We start from the raw sequence: 17,751 nt of genomic DNA, 5'->3' as shown, positions 1-17,751 counted from the left end.
TGACATTATTCTGAGAGGCATTTGCCTTTTGTGTTCTGTCATTCTGCAATGTAAGACCTATGAGAAACTTCACTGACCTGGTTGCTGTTCCATGAAGAACCCTACCCATCAAACCCAACTGAAAGACTAATAGTAACTGGGACTTACTATGTCATAAACTGTCTCCCCAAAACTTTTTTAAAGAACACCCTTATAGGATTCCCACTATGTATCCACACCTCAAGACCCTAGACACATTTTTTGGAGTTTATGGAAAACATCTAAAAACACCACTGCTCCCACATAAATGTTACCAACATCTAAAAACACCACTGCTCCCACGTAAATAGTACCATACTCGAAAATGAGAGGAATCATGTGGGCATGGTATTTCTACTGGACCTATTATTGAGGGCAAAGCATCAGAAGTATATCACTATTAGGTGGTACAGATCTGCCTAGCTACTGCAGTGAAAAGGCAATCCACAAATGTTTGGAAGTTCCCCAAAGCAAATTTCTTTTCTTACAGGTTCAGACGGTTTTCTGGAAGTTGGAAACTCTGGGAGTTGCACATGTATCAAGACAAAATGGAAAGCAAAAGAGGTGAAGAAACTGAAAGTCTCCCAAATCTGGAGACTCCTAGGGCCATAGAAAATACCCAATTTCCAGTACCAGCTCCTGGTTTAACAAGGCACCCTCCTTTCACTAACCACGTGGAGGGATTCCCAACCAAAATACATCAGAGTACTCTTTGAGAATTTGAACTCTCGTCAGGCTTCCCTGATTTCCAACACATACACTCCAGCTCTTGTCTTCTCCAGAGTTTCTCTCAAGTGTTCCCCTAGCCCCTGATGCTTCATTTCCCATTGAAGCACTCATCAGATTATCTCCAATGGTCTCTTTCTCTATGCACTGCCACCCATCAGTCTATGAGCCCCCTGACAGTGGGAAATGAATTTTATTCTTTTCAGCATTCCACACTTGAATACTTAACATATCAATGTTGCTTTACATAGATGGAAAAAAGTCTTGATGATAAGTGTGTAAAGTACTGTTTACACTCTGTCAAATTCACAATGGCACACTTCCCACTTTGCACCTCAAGATCACACTGCCTGGACTGTAGATACATAAAGATGCTTACATTGTTTTGGGGACTGGTTTGACTATTGGAAATATTAGTTAATTGTCAAATCCAAATATGAAAAAAAAAGAAAATATGTATGCTGAGTCACTACCCCTGCCTATTTGTACCCATTTACTTATTAATTATTTCACAGTGTATTTTTTTTTTTTTTTGAGCACCTAGAAAGTATTGGGCTTGTCCAAAGCATTGGGCAAGGAGTAGTGAACAAACAGAAATGCCCTTTGTACCCACAGAGTTTATCTTCTACTGTGTTTGGGGAAAAAAAATAAAATAGTAAAACAGAGATACCAAGCAAACTCAGGTTGTAATAAGCAATTATAGAGAAAATAAACCAGATGATGTAACAGTGTGGCTGGGGGGGTGGGTTGTGTCCATAGATGGGCAGAAAAGGTCTCTTTGAGGTGGTTACTTTGACCTGGACAACTGCAGAAGGCTAAGAGAAGGAAGTGGGGTCAGAGAGCGGGTTGGGGCAAGATTATGGAAGGGTTTAAAAATGCTGCAAAGAGTTGAGATTTTATTGCAGTGCCAAAAGAATCCATTAGAATGTTTTAAGTTGGGAGGAGACAAGATCTTATTTTAGGAAAGAGCACTATGGTCGTTGTATGGGCAATGGAACGTGCTCTGCCAAGAAGTGAAGCAGAAGAACCCTTAGGAAAATTGGGCTACATTTACTCAACGGCACCCTAATGGTTTCCAGTCAGGGGTGATTTTGCCTCCCAAAGGACATCTGGCAATATCTTGAAATGTTCTTGTTTGTTACAACTAGGAAGAGGGGTGCTAGTGGGCAGCAGCCCCAGATGCTGCTAAACCTCTCACAATGTACAGAATGGCCCTTCTCAACAGACAACTAATCACCCAATGAAGCCAAGGTTCAAAAACTCTGATTTACTCTATGCAGATCTGCTCTTCGACTTCTGGAATGCATGACAGAAGCAACAGAAAAAAAAAAGTTCTATAAATTGTAAGGCATGTGTGTCAGGACATATGGGTGGCTCAGTTGGTTAAGCATCTGCCTTTGGCTCCAGTCATGATCCCAGGGTCCTGGGATTGAGTCCCATGTTGGGCTCCTTGCTCAGTGGGGAGCCTGCTTCTCCCTGTGCCTACAGCTCCCTCTGTTTGTGCTCTCTCTCTCTCTGACAAATTAAGTAAATAAAGTCTTAAAAAAAAAAAAAAAAAGAAGGCATGTGTGTTCATGGGAAGCAAAGAAGAAAATTATGGGGTAAAAAAGAGTCAGTGACAAGAAACTATTTGAGACTCAAAGTCACTCCAAACATGGATGGAATCATCCACCTTTTGTACCAAAAGTAACAATTCTTTGCTTTTTAGATAAGCTGACCTCCCCTTAATTTCTTATTACATCGTCTACATGGTGACCTTCCTAGATGGTGAATAATAGTTATTCTTTTTCTTTATTTTCCTTTAATTCAACTAAATAGCATTCCATTTAGATTAATACTTAGAAATTCTTGACGAATGGCATTTCCTGTCCTTGGACATGTCTTCCTTTCAATAAGTTGAAAATTCACCTTCAAAATTTGAGCGTTTTATTAGTGATTGAGATTAAAATTGTTTTTTACGACAACACCTGGACTTCTTCCATTCATATGTCTAAAAGCAGAGACAGCATTCCACAATGGACAGTACTGTCATATGCTGATCTACATTAAGCTGGATTTTTTTTTTCCCTAGGAAGATTCTCCCAACAAATTATTGTGCTGAGTCTCAGAGAAGGTTCCACACTCAAAGGGAGCCCCTGGGATGCTGCTATTACTCTTTGAAGAACACTTGACTTTCACCGAACATCTGCCTTGTTTAATGTACTGCCACTAATATGAGCACCTGAATTGAATATGTTAACCAAGGAAAGGGACTAGCAGGAAACCATTCTGAAAGCCTGAGGACTTTGCTGGTGGGCTACAGTACAACTTAGATCCTCAAAAGAAAATCCTTAAAATTAGGTTTCAGGGGTCTCCTTTAAAGTTTGTAGTTTCTGAGTGGTCACAAGGAGTGAAAATCAACAAAAATTAATAGAAAACTATTAATATTAATAAATATTATAAAATAATAAAAATTAAATAAAATTAAAAATTAGTAGAAAAACTAGGTCTATGTGAACATTCGACCCACTAGAGTAAACGGATTCTAAGATGAGGCAATATATAGGCAAACAAAGATATTTAACAATGAAATATGAGTTAATGCCAGCGAGGGTGGCAGGATGTGTATCTCATACACTACTGGGGAGCTGGGTTTACAAATTATTCTGTGTTATTGTATATTACTATTATAAAAATATCTGAATGTCATTATTTGTATAATCTGCTTTTGTAGAAGCCTCTCTAAACAACTTTCTGGACACTTTATGCCTTATAATCTGATATAATTTCCCTTCTTTTCTAAGGGAGTGATCAGAGAAGAACACAAAGATCCATGAATGAGGGCACTTGTTGCAGAATTACTACTAACGGTGTTATAGTCATTAGTAATGCTAATTAGTAATTAGTAATGATAACTGCAACAGCCAGGAATTCGTCAAATAGAGTACAGTTAGCCTAAAATATGAAATATTAGTAAGTCATTAAAAATCAAGTTTTCAGGAAAACATTTAAGATACTAATGTATCCCTTAAAATAGTGCCTGGCACATGATATTAAGCCCTCTAAATGTTTGTCAAATGAAAGAATATATCATTAAATGGAAGAGGGTACAAAATCACTTTTCACTATGACCCACATTCTCTTGTAAGCATAATTAAGATAGATAGATAGATAGATAGATAGATAGACAACCTGTGCCTATGCATAGAAAAAGATCTTAAATACTCAGACTTGTTTAAAAGGGTTATTTTGGGGTGGTGGATTTATACATCATTTTTATATTCTTTATTTCTTCCTTGATTTTAAAAATCTTCTACAATAAATATTCACCAGTTCTATAATCAGAGTGATCTTTTAAAGTATATGTTAGAAGTATAAATCACCATTCCTTTTGGTGGTGGTTCCTGCTGACCTTGACTCCACCTCTCTATTGGATCTCTTGAGTACTTATGGGATCAATTAGTTGAGCTTAAAAAACATTGGCTGATGTTCTGTTAGGTGTCTTCCATGATCTGGGGAGATATGAATCAACAGTACAATTCCTACTCTTAAAAATATGATGGTAAATATAAAGTTGTATTTTTAATATAAAAGATAATATAGTTAGGGTGAAACAGAAGAAAATTTCCTGGTGGGAGAAGGTGGGCATAGGCCACCATGGGAGCAAAGATCAAGAGTGGGGGAGACCCGGGGGAGGACAGAAGGAGGAGGTAAAGTGATAAGAAAAAAGTAGCAAGTGGACGGTTCTAGAAGCCAAGGAAAGAAAACGAGCATAGGAGGAAGCCAAGTTGGCATGCTGCCTAGGAACCAAATAAGACAACACCTGAGAGGTGAAGTGAACAGAGAGCTTTACTTCTCGGTGTGTATTCTAGTCACATCTTCATTTCTACCCAAGGAGAAATGATAAATGACATGTCTACTGCCTCCTCCAGCCTTAAGGCCAATTTGCCGCCCTCCTCTACCTGACTTTCTCAGTAAACACCCCCCACCGCTTCGCCATAGCTCCACAACTCTGATCATTCCATTCTCCACTCTCTCCACATCCCCAAATCTTCCAGCTCTCTTCCCTGCCAGAGAAACACATTCCATAATGTTCTTGACATTTTAAGACAGGGAAAAGCATTTTAGGATGGGGGATTCATGCAGAAGCTACACAAAGGGTTAAGACAAACAATTAAATAATTGATAAGACAGTAACTTTCAAACAGGACCCCTGCAGCCCTCCTCTGCTTGCTGTCACACAGGGCATGAAAGATGGATTGCCTTAATACCAACCCTTTGCATTCATAAGTACCGAGTCCAACAGGAATAGCCCCAGGTAAGAGGGATCTCCAGCGAGGTTCACACCAATGTGCACCTAATTCAACAGCCACACAGAAATCATAGTTACCAGCAGAAGACCACGTGACTCATAGGAACTTAATGCATTTTGTAGTAAAATGTATAAGTAAGCAACTAAAATGAGAATTTCCTTTTTTATATATATTTTTAAATTTTATTTATTTTTTTATTTGGCAGAGAGAGAGACACACACACACACACACAGTAAGAGAAAAAACATAAGCAGGAGGAGTGGGAGAGGGAGAAGCAGGCTTTCTGCTGAGCAGGGAGCCTGACATGCGGCTCGATCCCAGGCCCCTGGGATCATGACCTGAGATGAAGGTAGATGCTTAATGGCTGAGCCACCCAGGCGCCCCAGAATTTCCTTTTTTAAACAGAGTTCAGAAAAGATTCAAAACATAAAGCTGCATAACCCATGTGTGCACCACGGAATGCTAGTTTCATGGGATCACAACAGCTGTCATAAAAAATGAGGACCCTGGGGCGGCTGGGTGGCTCAGTGGGTTAAAGCCTCTGCCATTGGCGCAGGTCATGATCCCAGGGTCCTGGGATAGAGCCCCGCATCAGGCTCTCTGCTCAGCGGGGAGCCTGCTTCCTCCTCTCTCTCTGCCTGCCTCTCTGCCTACTTGTGATCTCTGTCTGTCAAATAAAAAAATAAAAATCTTAAAAAAAGAAAAAAAAAAAACGAAGACCCTGGTTAAAAATCCTGGAAACATTAGATAAGACAAGTTTCTTTATCATTGTCTTTAACATGTCAAGCTGAATTGCGTTTCTCTTAGAAGATGATAAGATATTGTAACATTCCCCAAGTTTATGTGACCACAGAATCTCCTAATGCAGATTATTTTGCAGGTCTAGGGTTTTATTAGGGAGCATCCTTTAAAATTTAATCATAGGACCAGATTTATATTTTAAAAATGATAGAATCAGATTAGATTCCTAATCTCGGTTATGGAGTGATTTTAGAACAGCTGTTCTCAATTGTGTCTGCCCATTAAAATCACCCAAGAAACTTCTAAAATTCCCAATGCCCAACCCTTATCTGAATCAGTCAAATCAAAATTCTTAGGCCTAGGACCGAGGCATCAGTATTCTGGAAAGCTCTGAGGGAGTAACAACGGGCAGCCAAGTTGAGAGCCATCACTTTTGAGTCTCCTACCAAGGCAGGATGCTCTTCTTCAGCATCTTTGATATCTTGGTGTGCTAACTCTTTAATATGGGGGACCCCCGTGGCCGCATGGCACAGCAAAACATCCCTCTGCTATGTCAAACCCAAGAGGAAGCCCACTGTGTCTAAGATAACATTTATATGAGTAACGTCTTATATTGCTCAACCTGTAGGACATGTGCTACATTCCTATCTTCCATCAATAAATGAATGGCTCCCTTTTTTCCTCCCCCTTAGTAGTTTGGACACAGTATTCCACATAAAAATCCCACAAAGGGAAAAACAAGCCTCAAATTTATTAATAAAGTTCTAACGGCAAATATTGAAAAGCCGATACCCAGGCAGAGAGTACGGAATATTAACTGTGACATGTAATATTTAAGGGCAGAAATTTTTTATTAATATTTATACACCTAATATGTACAATCGAGAAATCTAAATAGCAGGAATACTTTCTGCATTATGCAGACAACAGGCCCAGTGAATCTGCTGGCCTCCAGGGTCCAGAGTTAGACTGCCTTGGAGGTAGGAGCTAACACAGGCTTCTTTGCCAAACTTGGCCTTGGTAGGAACCTTAATTAATCTTATTTATAGTTCTACCAAGTAGTGCTCTGCTTCTCATTGAATTACTTGGAATGCATGCTTAGCTATAAGATGCTGCTTTCAGTTGAAGAGTTAAAATAAAAAATACCTGGGCACCTGAATGGCTCAGTGGGTTAAAGCCTCTGCCTTCGGCTCAGGTGGTGGTCCCAGGGTCCTGGGCTCGAGCCAGGAGTCAGGCTCTCTGCTCAGTGGGGAGCCTGCTTCCCTTCCTCTCTCTCTGCCTGCCTCTCTGCCTATTGCGATCTCTGTCAAATAAATAAATGAAATCTTTTAAAAATAATAATACATTTAAAAAATAAATAAAAATAAAAAAATAAAAAATAAAAAATACTTGACCCCAGGGACTCCAGCCACACAAATAACCATTCAAACATTGGAACCTAAAATGATATGCCTTTGAGAGAATGGACCAAAAACCATTTTCATAAATTACACCCCAAAAAGCACTGTCCCTGATTTGGAGTGAATTGTTACATGATAGGTTATTCTGTTAAAATGTGTTAATAATTTATTCCCTTCCTTCCCATGGATTTCGTGCAAAATTTGCATCAAAGAAAAAAAAATTAACTAGTGCTTTATCCTTAAAACTGAAAAGGTTTATGACAAGGTAGTTCTATTATTTACTTTAATAATAAAATAAAGCCCACTATCAACCTGACTTGTTAAAACCAGCTATCTGATCTTAGAGTCACTAATCTTTATTTCCTTCATAATCCAATTTCCTTTATTATTTGCATTGCTAATGACTGTTTTGATTCAAAAATTAGGGATAGAAATGATAATGCTGTATAATTAAGTATGCAGATTTGGAGCTTTTTGCCTTTAAATGCAGTGTGTTCGAAGAGCCAGATCTCCTGTAGTAGATAATTCGTGAAATTATATATTGCATTAGTAACGTGCTGGAATAGTTAAGGAGCTAAAAATTTCAGGATTATCCCATGTCCAATAGCTGGTGGCATAAATATACCAAATGAATCTAAGTAGGCCTTTAGAAAATCCAATTTATTGAATTAAGTATGAGTTTTAATAGCCCAATAAAACATCACTGAAAGATAAATATTGAAAATTGCATTGCCCAATTTCAACACAGCAATTCATTGAATTTTATCTCTCTACAAAATAAATAAATATTATAATTATTTTTCATGACAGATTTGTACCTAACGTAAACGATACCCCTTTGTGAACCTGAGAGCTTCTGTAATAATGGGGTAAACTTATCTGCTGTTTTCAACACAGCTTATTAGGTGTTTCCAAGACTTGGTTTAATTATTTGAGAAAGAGTCGTAGGGGCAGGGAGAGGGAAAAGCAGAGTGTGAGCCGAGGGCTCAGTTACAACCTTGAGATCATGACCTGAGCCAAAATCAAGAGTCGGCAGTTTAATCGACTAAACCACCCAGGTGCCCCTCCTTATTAGGTGTTTTAAAACTAAAATATAAAGAGGGCCTCAGAGAGTGCATAGCACTTATGCTAAAGAAGAGGGAACTCTGGGAAAGTGGCTGGGAGGAGGCGGGAATTGACGGCCATGTTTCATTTTGTGGGTGGGCTGCTGTCACACGGAAGTGGGACTGGACTTTCTCTGAAGCTTCTGAGAGCTAGAGAACAAATGGAGATAGGCTGGAAAACAACATAAGGAAATCTTTTCAAGCAGTTGAAATTATTTCAAGAGTGGAAAATTCCCCAAAGGGAGTGAGTCTTTCATTAATAAAAGCAAAGTCTTGAAAAACTCTGGCAGAAATAAAGAAGAGGTCTGGCATCAGGAGTCAACAGAATTCCCTTCAAAGTTTGCTTCTACCCTGAGGTCCTAGAATTTTCCGAGATTAATTACAGTTAATTGGGAAATGTTAAAAATCAAGGAATTTAGGGGTGTCCGGGTGGCTCAGTTGGTTAAGCGTCTCCCTTGGGCTCAGGTCATGATCCCAGGATCCTGGGATGAAGCCCTGCATGGGGATCCCTGCTCAGTGGGGAATCTGCTTCTCCCTCTGCCTCTGTCTGACACTCCCCCTGCTTGTGCTCTCTCTCTCTCTCTCAAATAAATACAAAAATAAAAACAATACTAAACACACACACACACACAAGGAATTTAAATGAATCATTTGAAATACCACAAACCAAAATCAATTGAAAATAAAACTTTTAACCCAAGTTACAACCACTGAGAGACAAAAAAATTTTGTAATTAAATCATTCTCTATTAAGAATCTGTACAAATATTATCATATTTTTCTATATATAGTCATTTTGGGGCAAAATCTGTACAAGAATGGTCTTTTTTGATATTTTAAACTAAAAATTGTTAACTATTAGATACCTACATGCTTATAGTTGCTATCCCTAGATTTCTAATTACTTTTTTCTTTTTCTTCCTTACATTAATACATTTGTTTTCTTAAATAGGGCATGTTTGAGAAATAATAAATTTCAGTAAGATATTAAAAGTGTGTTTTGACGACATGTATATATTCACAGAATAAAGTTAAAGACTGAGACACTTAGATAATTCTTCATCAAAGCCTCCCTTTGACTTTAATTGTCTGGGTACTGTGTAAAAAAAAAAGTTTAAGAACTTAAATTATAATTACCTAAATTTTTCCTTTAACTTCTCAGTCCAGAAACCTCCTATGTATTCCATCATCTGAAAACTCATACAAGTTAATAAACCCAGCTTTCTGGAGATACTTTACTAAAAGTCAGAGAACACCATCTTAGTATCTTTAATAATTATGTACTAAGGGGTATTTTAAATTTTATGGCATTTTAGTTTAAAATTAAATCATTGTTGATAATTATTTAGGGTTATAATTGCAACAGCTACACTAATTACAGGGGTGAAAAAGTAGCAAGATTTAATTCTGGTAAAATTAAGTATTTTACCAAGCTATAGCCTTATAGTCAAAATTAAGGCAATAACCACATGGTACAAATACAGAGGGAAAAAATATGATTTATTCTAGTGCTCCCTGGTAATATCATGCAAGAGAACTTATGAAAAAAAAAACCATAATATTTGATGTATACCTACCATCTAAGAACTCTATTTTAAACTCAAAGCTGTCATTTAAATGTTGTGACAGACAGTTAAAGATATCACAGAAGGCCTTACAATGGGATTCAAGTGCCATACCTTCAAGATTATTTGAACGTTCTGGAAACCACCGTATTGGATAATTTAGTTTTCAAATAAAATTTCTAGTTTCCACCAGCCTTCCTCAGTGTTCAATTCAATTTGTTGTTTTAGGAGATTGCATTTTGGGGTCAGGCCAAGTAAACAAGTGTGCCATTAAGAAAAATATGATTCTTTTCCTATAGGGATAGCATCATAGCACCACAGGTGAGCAAAGAGCTAAAAGCAGCTATGCGTGGAAAAAAAGGTAGTGACACCAATTGCTTCTGAAAGTACTTGCTTCATTCTCCAGTCCATGTCCTTTCTCTCATCTGTACTCAGAGCAAACTGGTCCCCTCTTGCAGACTCAGCTCTATTTCCAGGATCCCATTCAGGACTCAATAATAAACTTTGGGTCAACTTAACTGTGGCCTGACTTTGGTTCTTCACCCAGTTCTGATACATGACCGTTTGACTATGACCCCCATCTTTCAGCTCTGTCCTGACCAATGATTTGCCTTGTTCTTCTGTACTTGATCATCTGCTTAAAAACCTGGTCAGGAAGCCAATCTTTCTGTGGCTGGGACACAACACTGTCCCTGTGCTTAAGAAAGAGAGAGGCTCCCATAGATTTTAAAAGTAATACAGACACGCACAGGTACTTGTATACCTGTGCAAACACATAAAACTCTTTTTGGGGGTTTTCTGTATATTTCTCCATTCACTGAATCAAACACTCTAAATCTCATCCATGCCATAAGACATTCCATTTATGGGGTTTGGTGTAAAAAGAGCTCATATGTTCACTTTCACAACCACTGCAACACCTTTTATTCAAGTAAAAGAGGTAGAGTGAAATAGGTTGTAGCCACCAATGCAGCCACTATTTGCTTTCAGAGGTGTGGTTTACTTTGCATCCCCTTACTGGTCTTTGCCAGTATGGGATACTAGTGGGTACCTCTAGCTGGAGTATCCCTAGCTATCCTTTCAAGCCTCTGCTTTATTGTATGTATGTGGGATGAAGCCATACACTCAAAGGCAAAATGGCTCTGGGACCTTGACCAGTAGTTACCATCACCTCTGAGAAGAATCCAGAAACATACTTGTGACACTGGTAGATATTTGGGAGAAATGGTTATTCTGCGTGCACTACCACGTGGTTGGGCCACACTGATTTTTTTCATAACAGGTAGAGCAAGAAAACTGCCCAAAGTTACTCCGCTGATGTACAAAGTACACCACCTGCTTTGCTGCTTTCTGCTAAGGTCTCGAAGAAGTTTAGAAACAAAATTTGTAGTTAGCTTGAACTAACTCATTTTGAACCAAGTAAAGCAGGGAAGCACTGTGTCCTCTGGAGGACTGAAAGCAACACCTGTGGGGAATTTTTATATCAAGTTGATAACACAACTGAACCCCTTGAAAGACCAGTTGAGAATTTATTTTCCTGACAACTCTTGCCCAGATGATTTTATCTCATCTCATGGATGAATTACAAGCTCAGGACTCCTACATTTAAACCTCGAGCCCCAACCTGTTCCCCGACCTCCAGAATCACCACCTAACTAACTGCCTCCTCTGTCACTCCACATGGACATTGGTCAAGCGTCTTGCAATGAACATGTCCAAAATGGAGATGATGCTACCCGTTCCTCAGTCAGTTTGTCCAGATATCTTTCCCTTCTCACTAAATAATACCTCCATTCTTCCAGGTACACCAGTACAAATCTTGATTTCTCTCCTTCTCCCACATTCAATTTATTAGCAAATCCTCTCAAGTCTTCCTTTTAAATATGCAGAATGGTTTCCCCATTCACCATCGCTACCATGACAACTCTGCTCCAGGCAGCACCATGGCGTGGCTGGATTAACACAGCCTCCTACCTTTGGCATTCCTCCACCCACTTACACTCCTACATGTATCCTACACAGAACAGGTGGAGAAATCCTTTCAAAAGGAAAGTCCGATCATGGCACTCCTTGCTCAAACCCTTGCAGTGGTTTCTCAACCTACAGAGCGTGAAATCTAAACTCTTCACCAAGGCTTATGTAAGGCTAGCTGGTCTACACCTTGACCTCCCACTGTCCTTCACCTATATCTTCCTGCCAATGCCTCCTATCACTTTCCCCCTCATCCACTCTTTTCCAGCCACAAGGGCATCCATGCAGCTACATCCTAAACACACTCCTATTCTGGGACTTTGCCATGATTGCTGGAACAGTCTTCCCTGACATCTGCGAGTCTTGAGCCATCACTTCCTGTAGGTCTCTGCTGAGTGGAACCTTAAGGAAGCCTTTTATACATAAAATAGCATGTCACATCCATATCACCCCTTATTGCCTTCTCCTGCTTTATTATTCCTGTTAGCATGTTGTTTATTTATTTATTTATTGCCTGTCCTCTCTGGGAGGATGTAAATGCTCTGAGGGTAGGGACTCGGTATTCTCAGCATTGAACAGGGCCTGATGCAGAGCAGGAACTCACTATGTATTTGTTCGGTGATTAAATGAATGAGTAGTGTACTCTTGTGTTCCTAGTCTCCCTTGCAATGGAAGCCTGCATGTTTGTACATCCTAGCACATCATCTGGAACACATCAGACCTTGATCCAGGCATTTGCAATGTCCCAAGGATGGGAAATCTGGAGTTAATCATCCTTTTCAAATTGGCACTGCCCTCTGGGCATTTTATCATCCTTACCCCAAAACTGCTGGAAAATCCAGACTGAGCGATGACAATGTTCTCCTAAGGAGCCATTTGCTGTTCATAAAACTTTAAAAAATAGCACCTATGGAACAAAGAGGCTGATGCAGTGTTAGACATACATTATCCTGAAGAGCTGAGAATGGCTTCCAGGAATAGGATGTACTACATAATGGCATCATCACCTATCCATTTCTCATTAAAAGGAGCCTGACAGTGCATGGGCGCCATACATTTATTTCTAAAGCTCTTTTCTGAAGTTGTTCTTATAGACTCACTATGGATGTGAAGGCGAGATACAAGATTCTAAATGAGAATTTCTAATAACTTAGAAAATCCTTAAAATAGTCCATCCCTTCTTGATGTGGAATTAGAAAAGAAGGGAGTGGAAAACAGGGAAGCGATGACTGCAGAGAATACAGCAAGTGAATTTCAGACAAATCTTACTCTTTCAGAATGAATGCGCTAAATGATTAGACAGAGCAAATACCTTATCCTCTTTTCTACGCATTATCTACATAAAGTGCTTAGCTCGGAATAGGCACTGAGTTCTTAGTAATTATTATTCTATTCTCTGGGATTTGGGTTAAGATCGCAGACTTTGATGTCAGACCCACAAGGGTTAATTCTTAGTTGCTACTTACTCCTTGTGGAATTGGAAAAACCACTTAGCATTGCTGAACTTTCATGCTCTTATTTCGAAAATGGACATAACAACACCCTTCATAATGGAAGCACTAAGTAAGATACATATAAAAAGGGACTGCATATAGTTTAGCACCTAACATATAAATAATAATATCTATAATATGAACAATAGATAAAAGAGCAAACATTGCAGGAGGAAATCAAGAAGAAAGAGGAGTATCTAAAGGATTTGTGGTTACTCTTCCATTCTTTCAAGTTTCTACTCAACTTCCCCTGGATTTGAAGAGCTGCTAACGAAAGAGAAGGCTTGGACTCCCTAGGAGGGACAGGGAATCATTTCCCTCCATCTGCCAACTGATTTCCCACCTGACTTCACACATTTAACATCACTCCCAGGATTTGATAAGGCCACTCTTTCCCTAGGAAGCCCAACCTCTTAGAAGTAAGGTGGGTTCATCCTTTGTCATGGCTCCAATCCTTCTAGTTCCTCCCCTGTACTAGGTTGGCTCTACTCATTATACTCCAATCCAAGGACCCTCGACTGCTTCTCCCCTGCACCATGTGCTCACCATGTGCACCATGTGCACCATGTGCACACTCCTCCCTCCTCCCTGAAGGAAGAGCCTGGGCTCTCACCTGCTGATTCATCTATTCATTCTCATCCAAACCAACTTGGACTTGCCTATCAAGATCCAGCCTGTGCATCACATCCCTGTAAAAAGCTTGCCGTCCTCCTCACCAGCCACTAGTAGAGATGATTTCTAACTCCTTTGCCTTATTAGAAATACGTTATGCCTTCTAGAACCTGCATTGCCACTGCTGGTTCATCTGCAGGACGGGTCAGGATCAGACGGATCTGATTTCTACTTCCAACTCCCCATTAACTATGAGACCTTAAGGATGCTATTTAATATTCTTGAGGCCAAGTACCCTTATCTGTAAAATAAAAATAATAGTATCAGAGAGGATTCTTAAAAGAATGCAAGGAGAAATCATGGAAACAAATATTCACTCAGTGCTATCACATAACAAGTGTTTTATCGGCACAATATCTGGCCCATAGAACTCAGTAAGTCATCAAGAAATATTCATAAAGCATTTATTATCTGTCAGGCATGGTCTTGGAAGCTTGCATTTCAATGGAGGAAGTAAGACCCAGTTCCAGTTTTCAAGAAGCTCCAAGACTATTATTGGGGTGGGTGAGGGAGTGTTGGTTGGGGGAGGGGTTGGGGGTACCAGGCATGACATGGAGGGACAGACAAAAGCTATAATCGTGCCACAGCATGGTAGGTGCTATAATGAGATAGGATTACAAGTGACTAGACCTACTCAAGTCTTGGAGGGGCAGAAAGTCTTCCCAGAGGTTTTGGGATTCAAGCTAAGACATGAAGGGTGAATAGTAATCAGTCCCACAATGGTGCTAGGGGAGATAGTAGAGGTGATAAGCTTCGGTGGATGGGTTGGTGCTGGGGGTGGGGTAGCCACAGCAGGAAAAGATATTCTTGGCAGGAAATGTGCAGAAATCTAGGCATAAAAGAGAACACACTGAGTTCGGAGAGCCTAAAGCATTTCAGTGTGGCTCGAGACAATACAGATAACTGATACTACTGAATAAATTAACTAGCTAAGTAATTGGTTAGTTGGACTCTCTGCCCTTCCTACCCTCACTAAACTCTTACAGTTCTTTTCTGCTCTGTGCCTCAAACATCTGAAGACGTGTTCACATCCAATAGAAAACAATGGCTAAGAGCTGGCGCTCTGGATTCCCACCGCCAACGCTCAAATCTCAGCTCTGCTACTCACTGGCTTTGTGACTTCAATTACTTACCTCCAGCTTCCTCTTTCATAAAACTGGGATAAAAATAGTCCCTTCTGTGGCTACACAGATTCGGTTCTTAGCATGGCAGCTGACACAGAATACTCATCCAATAAATGTTATTATCATAACGTGTACTCCACCATAAATGGCCCTGAGTGCACTTCTTGTCTTCTTGCCCAACTGCAAGCTTCTTGGGGTCAAGGACATAGTTTTAGACATTTTCTCTTCCCTGATAAGATGGAAGGGTGCTGGTTTAAAAAGCCCAAAGAATGTGTGCCAATAGGTCTATATATAACTCAGGCAGCATAGCAGAATGGTTCACGTTGTGAAATCCAGACCCAGATGTGCCTGGGCTCATACTCACAGCTCTTCCATTTGCTGACTTTTTAATCTTGGGCAAGATGCTTAACCTCTCGTTGCCTTGGTTTTCTCATCTGTAAAGTGGGGATAATTATAGTAATGACCTCACTGGTTAGTTATGGGCATTTAATGGGTAAAGTCCTTAAACCAGAGCTGTTATTTAACTAAGAGCTGGTAAAGTTACTATTATGCTCTGTGTATTTGGAGCATCAGAATGGGAAATCAGATCTGAGGGAGGGATGCAAGATGTCCAAATATGCATGCAGCCAACCTAAAGATACAATGGCAATTAGACACGTATAGTTTCTACGTAGTTGTGTAAAATCACCTGCACCTAAGCACAAATATTCACAACCTCATTATATTAAAAGTAACAGCATCTAATATAATAGGTTCTACATAGATTTCTCTCTGCCTCATACCTGATTTTGTTTTATTAAGCTTAAGTCATAGAATCTTGGCTTTAGTACAACCCAAGTAAGGCACTGGAGGGCTGCCCAGAAATAAGAAACAACAAGAGACCACATCTTAATATCCTGATACCAACAAATACCAAAAATTACAGCTTTAAAAAGTTAGATATTAATGATTGATCCAGTCCTTAAGAGACTCAGTGCAATTTGAGCCATCAAAGTCAGCTCTAAAGCTGGATCAAATCCACTTACCCATCCCTGATTTAGAGCTTATGGATTTTATTCTTCTAAGAATCTGTAATCCAAATATCTCATTTAAGGCTCATGGGGGAAGATGCAATAAAGTGTACAGAATGCTAGGAATTCAAATGGGGGAAATTCCTAACTCCTTAATTAAAGTTGCAGGGATAATGCTTTCTGCATGAATCAGATTCATAAAAGTATTAGCAACCACAGATTTATAGCTGGACAACAGATATATGTCATGCTCTGAGTTACAGCTGAGAACAGAGTTTGTTAAAGCTGAATTATGGCAAATGCCTTCAACTGAAAAAATGTATGCATAAAATATTAACCATGGTACACACTTAGAATACTCTGCAGTATAATAAAGACAGTTTCTTTTAAAGGTTATAAATTAAGAATGCTTCCTTTCAAATGAATTACAATTATCACTTTATTTTTTAAAAGTGGCTGAGCATGTATCTTGTGTCTAACTCTTATTTAAAGGATATATCCTTAACCTTAACATTTGGCTACATAACTTTTTCTCAGGGTCCTGGATTGCAAGCACACGGCTACTATAAAAATGGGAAAGAAATATACCTCAGTCATCACAATTGGTAATTACCGTGCTTGCTACCAAGATGCTTCTATGTGTTCTTTGATTCAGTGAGCAGGTTTACAAATGTTCAGAGTACTTTTTTTTCCCCCCTGTTCTTATATTTTAAGAAAATCCAGGTAGGAACCACCTAGGAGGTAAAGATTAGCTGGATAACCCCCATGAAGGTATACCTCTTCTTCCAAGCCAGGAAATGAGAAAAGAAAAATTTTTTAATCATCTGAAGGTACATTTTCATTAAGAAACTTGGGGATTTGAGCTCGTAACTCACCCATTCAGGAAAGGGAATTTGTTGGATGGAATAAGTGAGACTCTTTCCCTCTTCAGGTCTGCAAGGGGACTCTCTCACTTAGCTGGCAGATGATGGAGTGAGTTCTGGTACCTCCAGCTGTCAGATTTGCAATAATATTTAGACTTTGCAAATTACTTTACCAATTCCCAAGATCATCAGTTTGTAGTTTTTTTTTTTTTCCCTCTTGAAACTTGGCTTTGATTCCTACTAGTCTACTGACTTGAGCTATTGTCGAGTTTATCCAAAACTCATCAGCTTTTGCTTCATCACCTCTTGGCCAGAGCATGATTCACCATTTAAACTTCTTTTTTTAAAAGAAAGACTATATGTGCATATATATATGCACATATATATGTACACACACATACATATACATATATATATACATACACATATATATGTATATATACACACACACACATTGCTGTTTATAAAAGGATACTCTCGAGTTAATTAGATCTTAAAACCATACCTTGCTTTAAAAATTGCTATTCCTTAAAGATATTCAAGATTCATTAGTATGTTTGTTCAGCAGCTTGTAAAAAAAAGAGTTAGCAAATATAAATCTTTGATCACCATCTCTCCTTTCCCTGTTACCTTTTTTTTTTAACTTTTCCCCACATTCGTGGAAAATTCTGAAATTACAGAAAAGATAAAGAAGAAACTATTTTAAGTAATTCTTAATTTCAATACCCTGGGAAAATTACCATTAACACATTGATATTTCTTTCTAGAACTTT

At 39.1% G+C, this 17,751-nt stretch overlaps 1 long non-coding RNA gene across 3 annotated transcripts in view; it reads right to left on the bottom strand.

Moving 5' to 3' along the window:
* The window catches only part of LOC116574922, a 122,676-nt gene that overhangs the window by 62,550 nt on the left and 42,375 nt on the right, over window positions 1–17,751 (bottom strand). Inside the window, exons 4-5 of one of the 3 annotated variants that reach the window (XR_004279549.1) lie at window positions 16,991–17,107; window positions 15,469–15,539 (exon numbers count right to left, since the gene is read on the bottom strand). The exons of the other annotated variants lie outside the window; for them this stretch is intronic. This is a non-coding gene — a long non-coding RNA (uncharacterized LOC116574922). Of the gene's footprint in view, window positions 1–15,468; window positions 15,540–16,990; window positions 17,108–17,751 lie in introns of those variants that run through there. 3 annotated transcript variants of the gene reach the window in all.

The sequence above is a fragment of the Mustela erminea genome, chromosome 16 (assembly GCF_009829155.1).
Source record: "Mustela erminea isolate mMusErm1 chromosome 16, mMusErm1.Pri, whole genome shotgun sequence".
NCBI lineage: Eukaryota > Metazoa > Chordata > Mammalia > Carnivora > Mustelidae > Mustela > Mustela erminea.
Note: the sequence above shows the minus strand (reverse complement) of the source record. Positions and strands in the feature narration are given on the sequence as shown.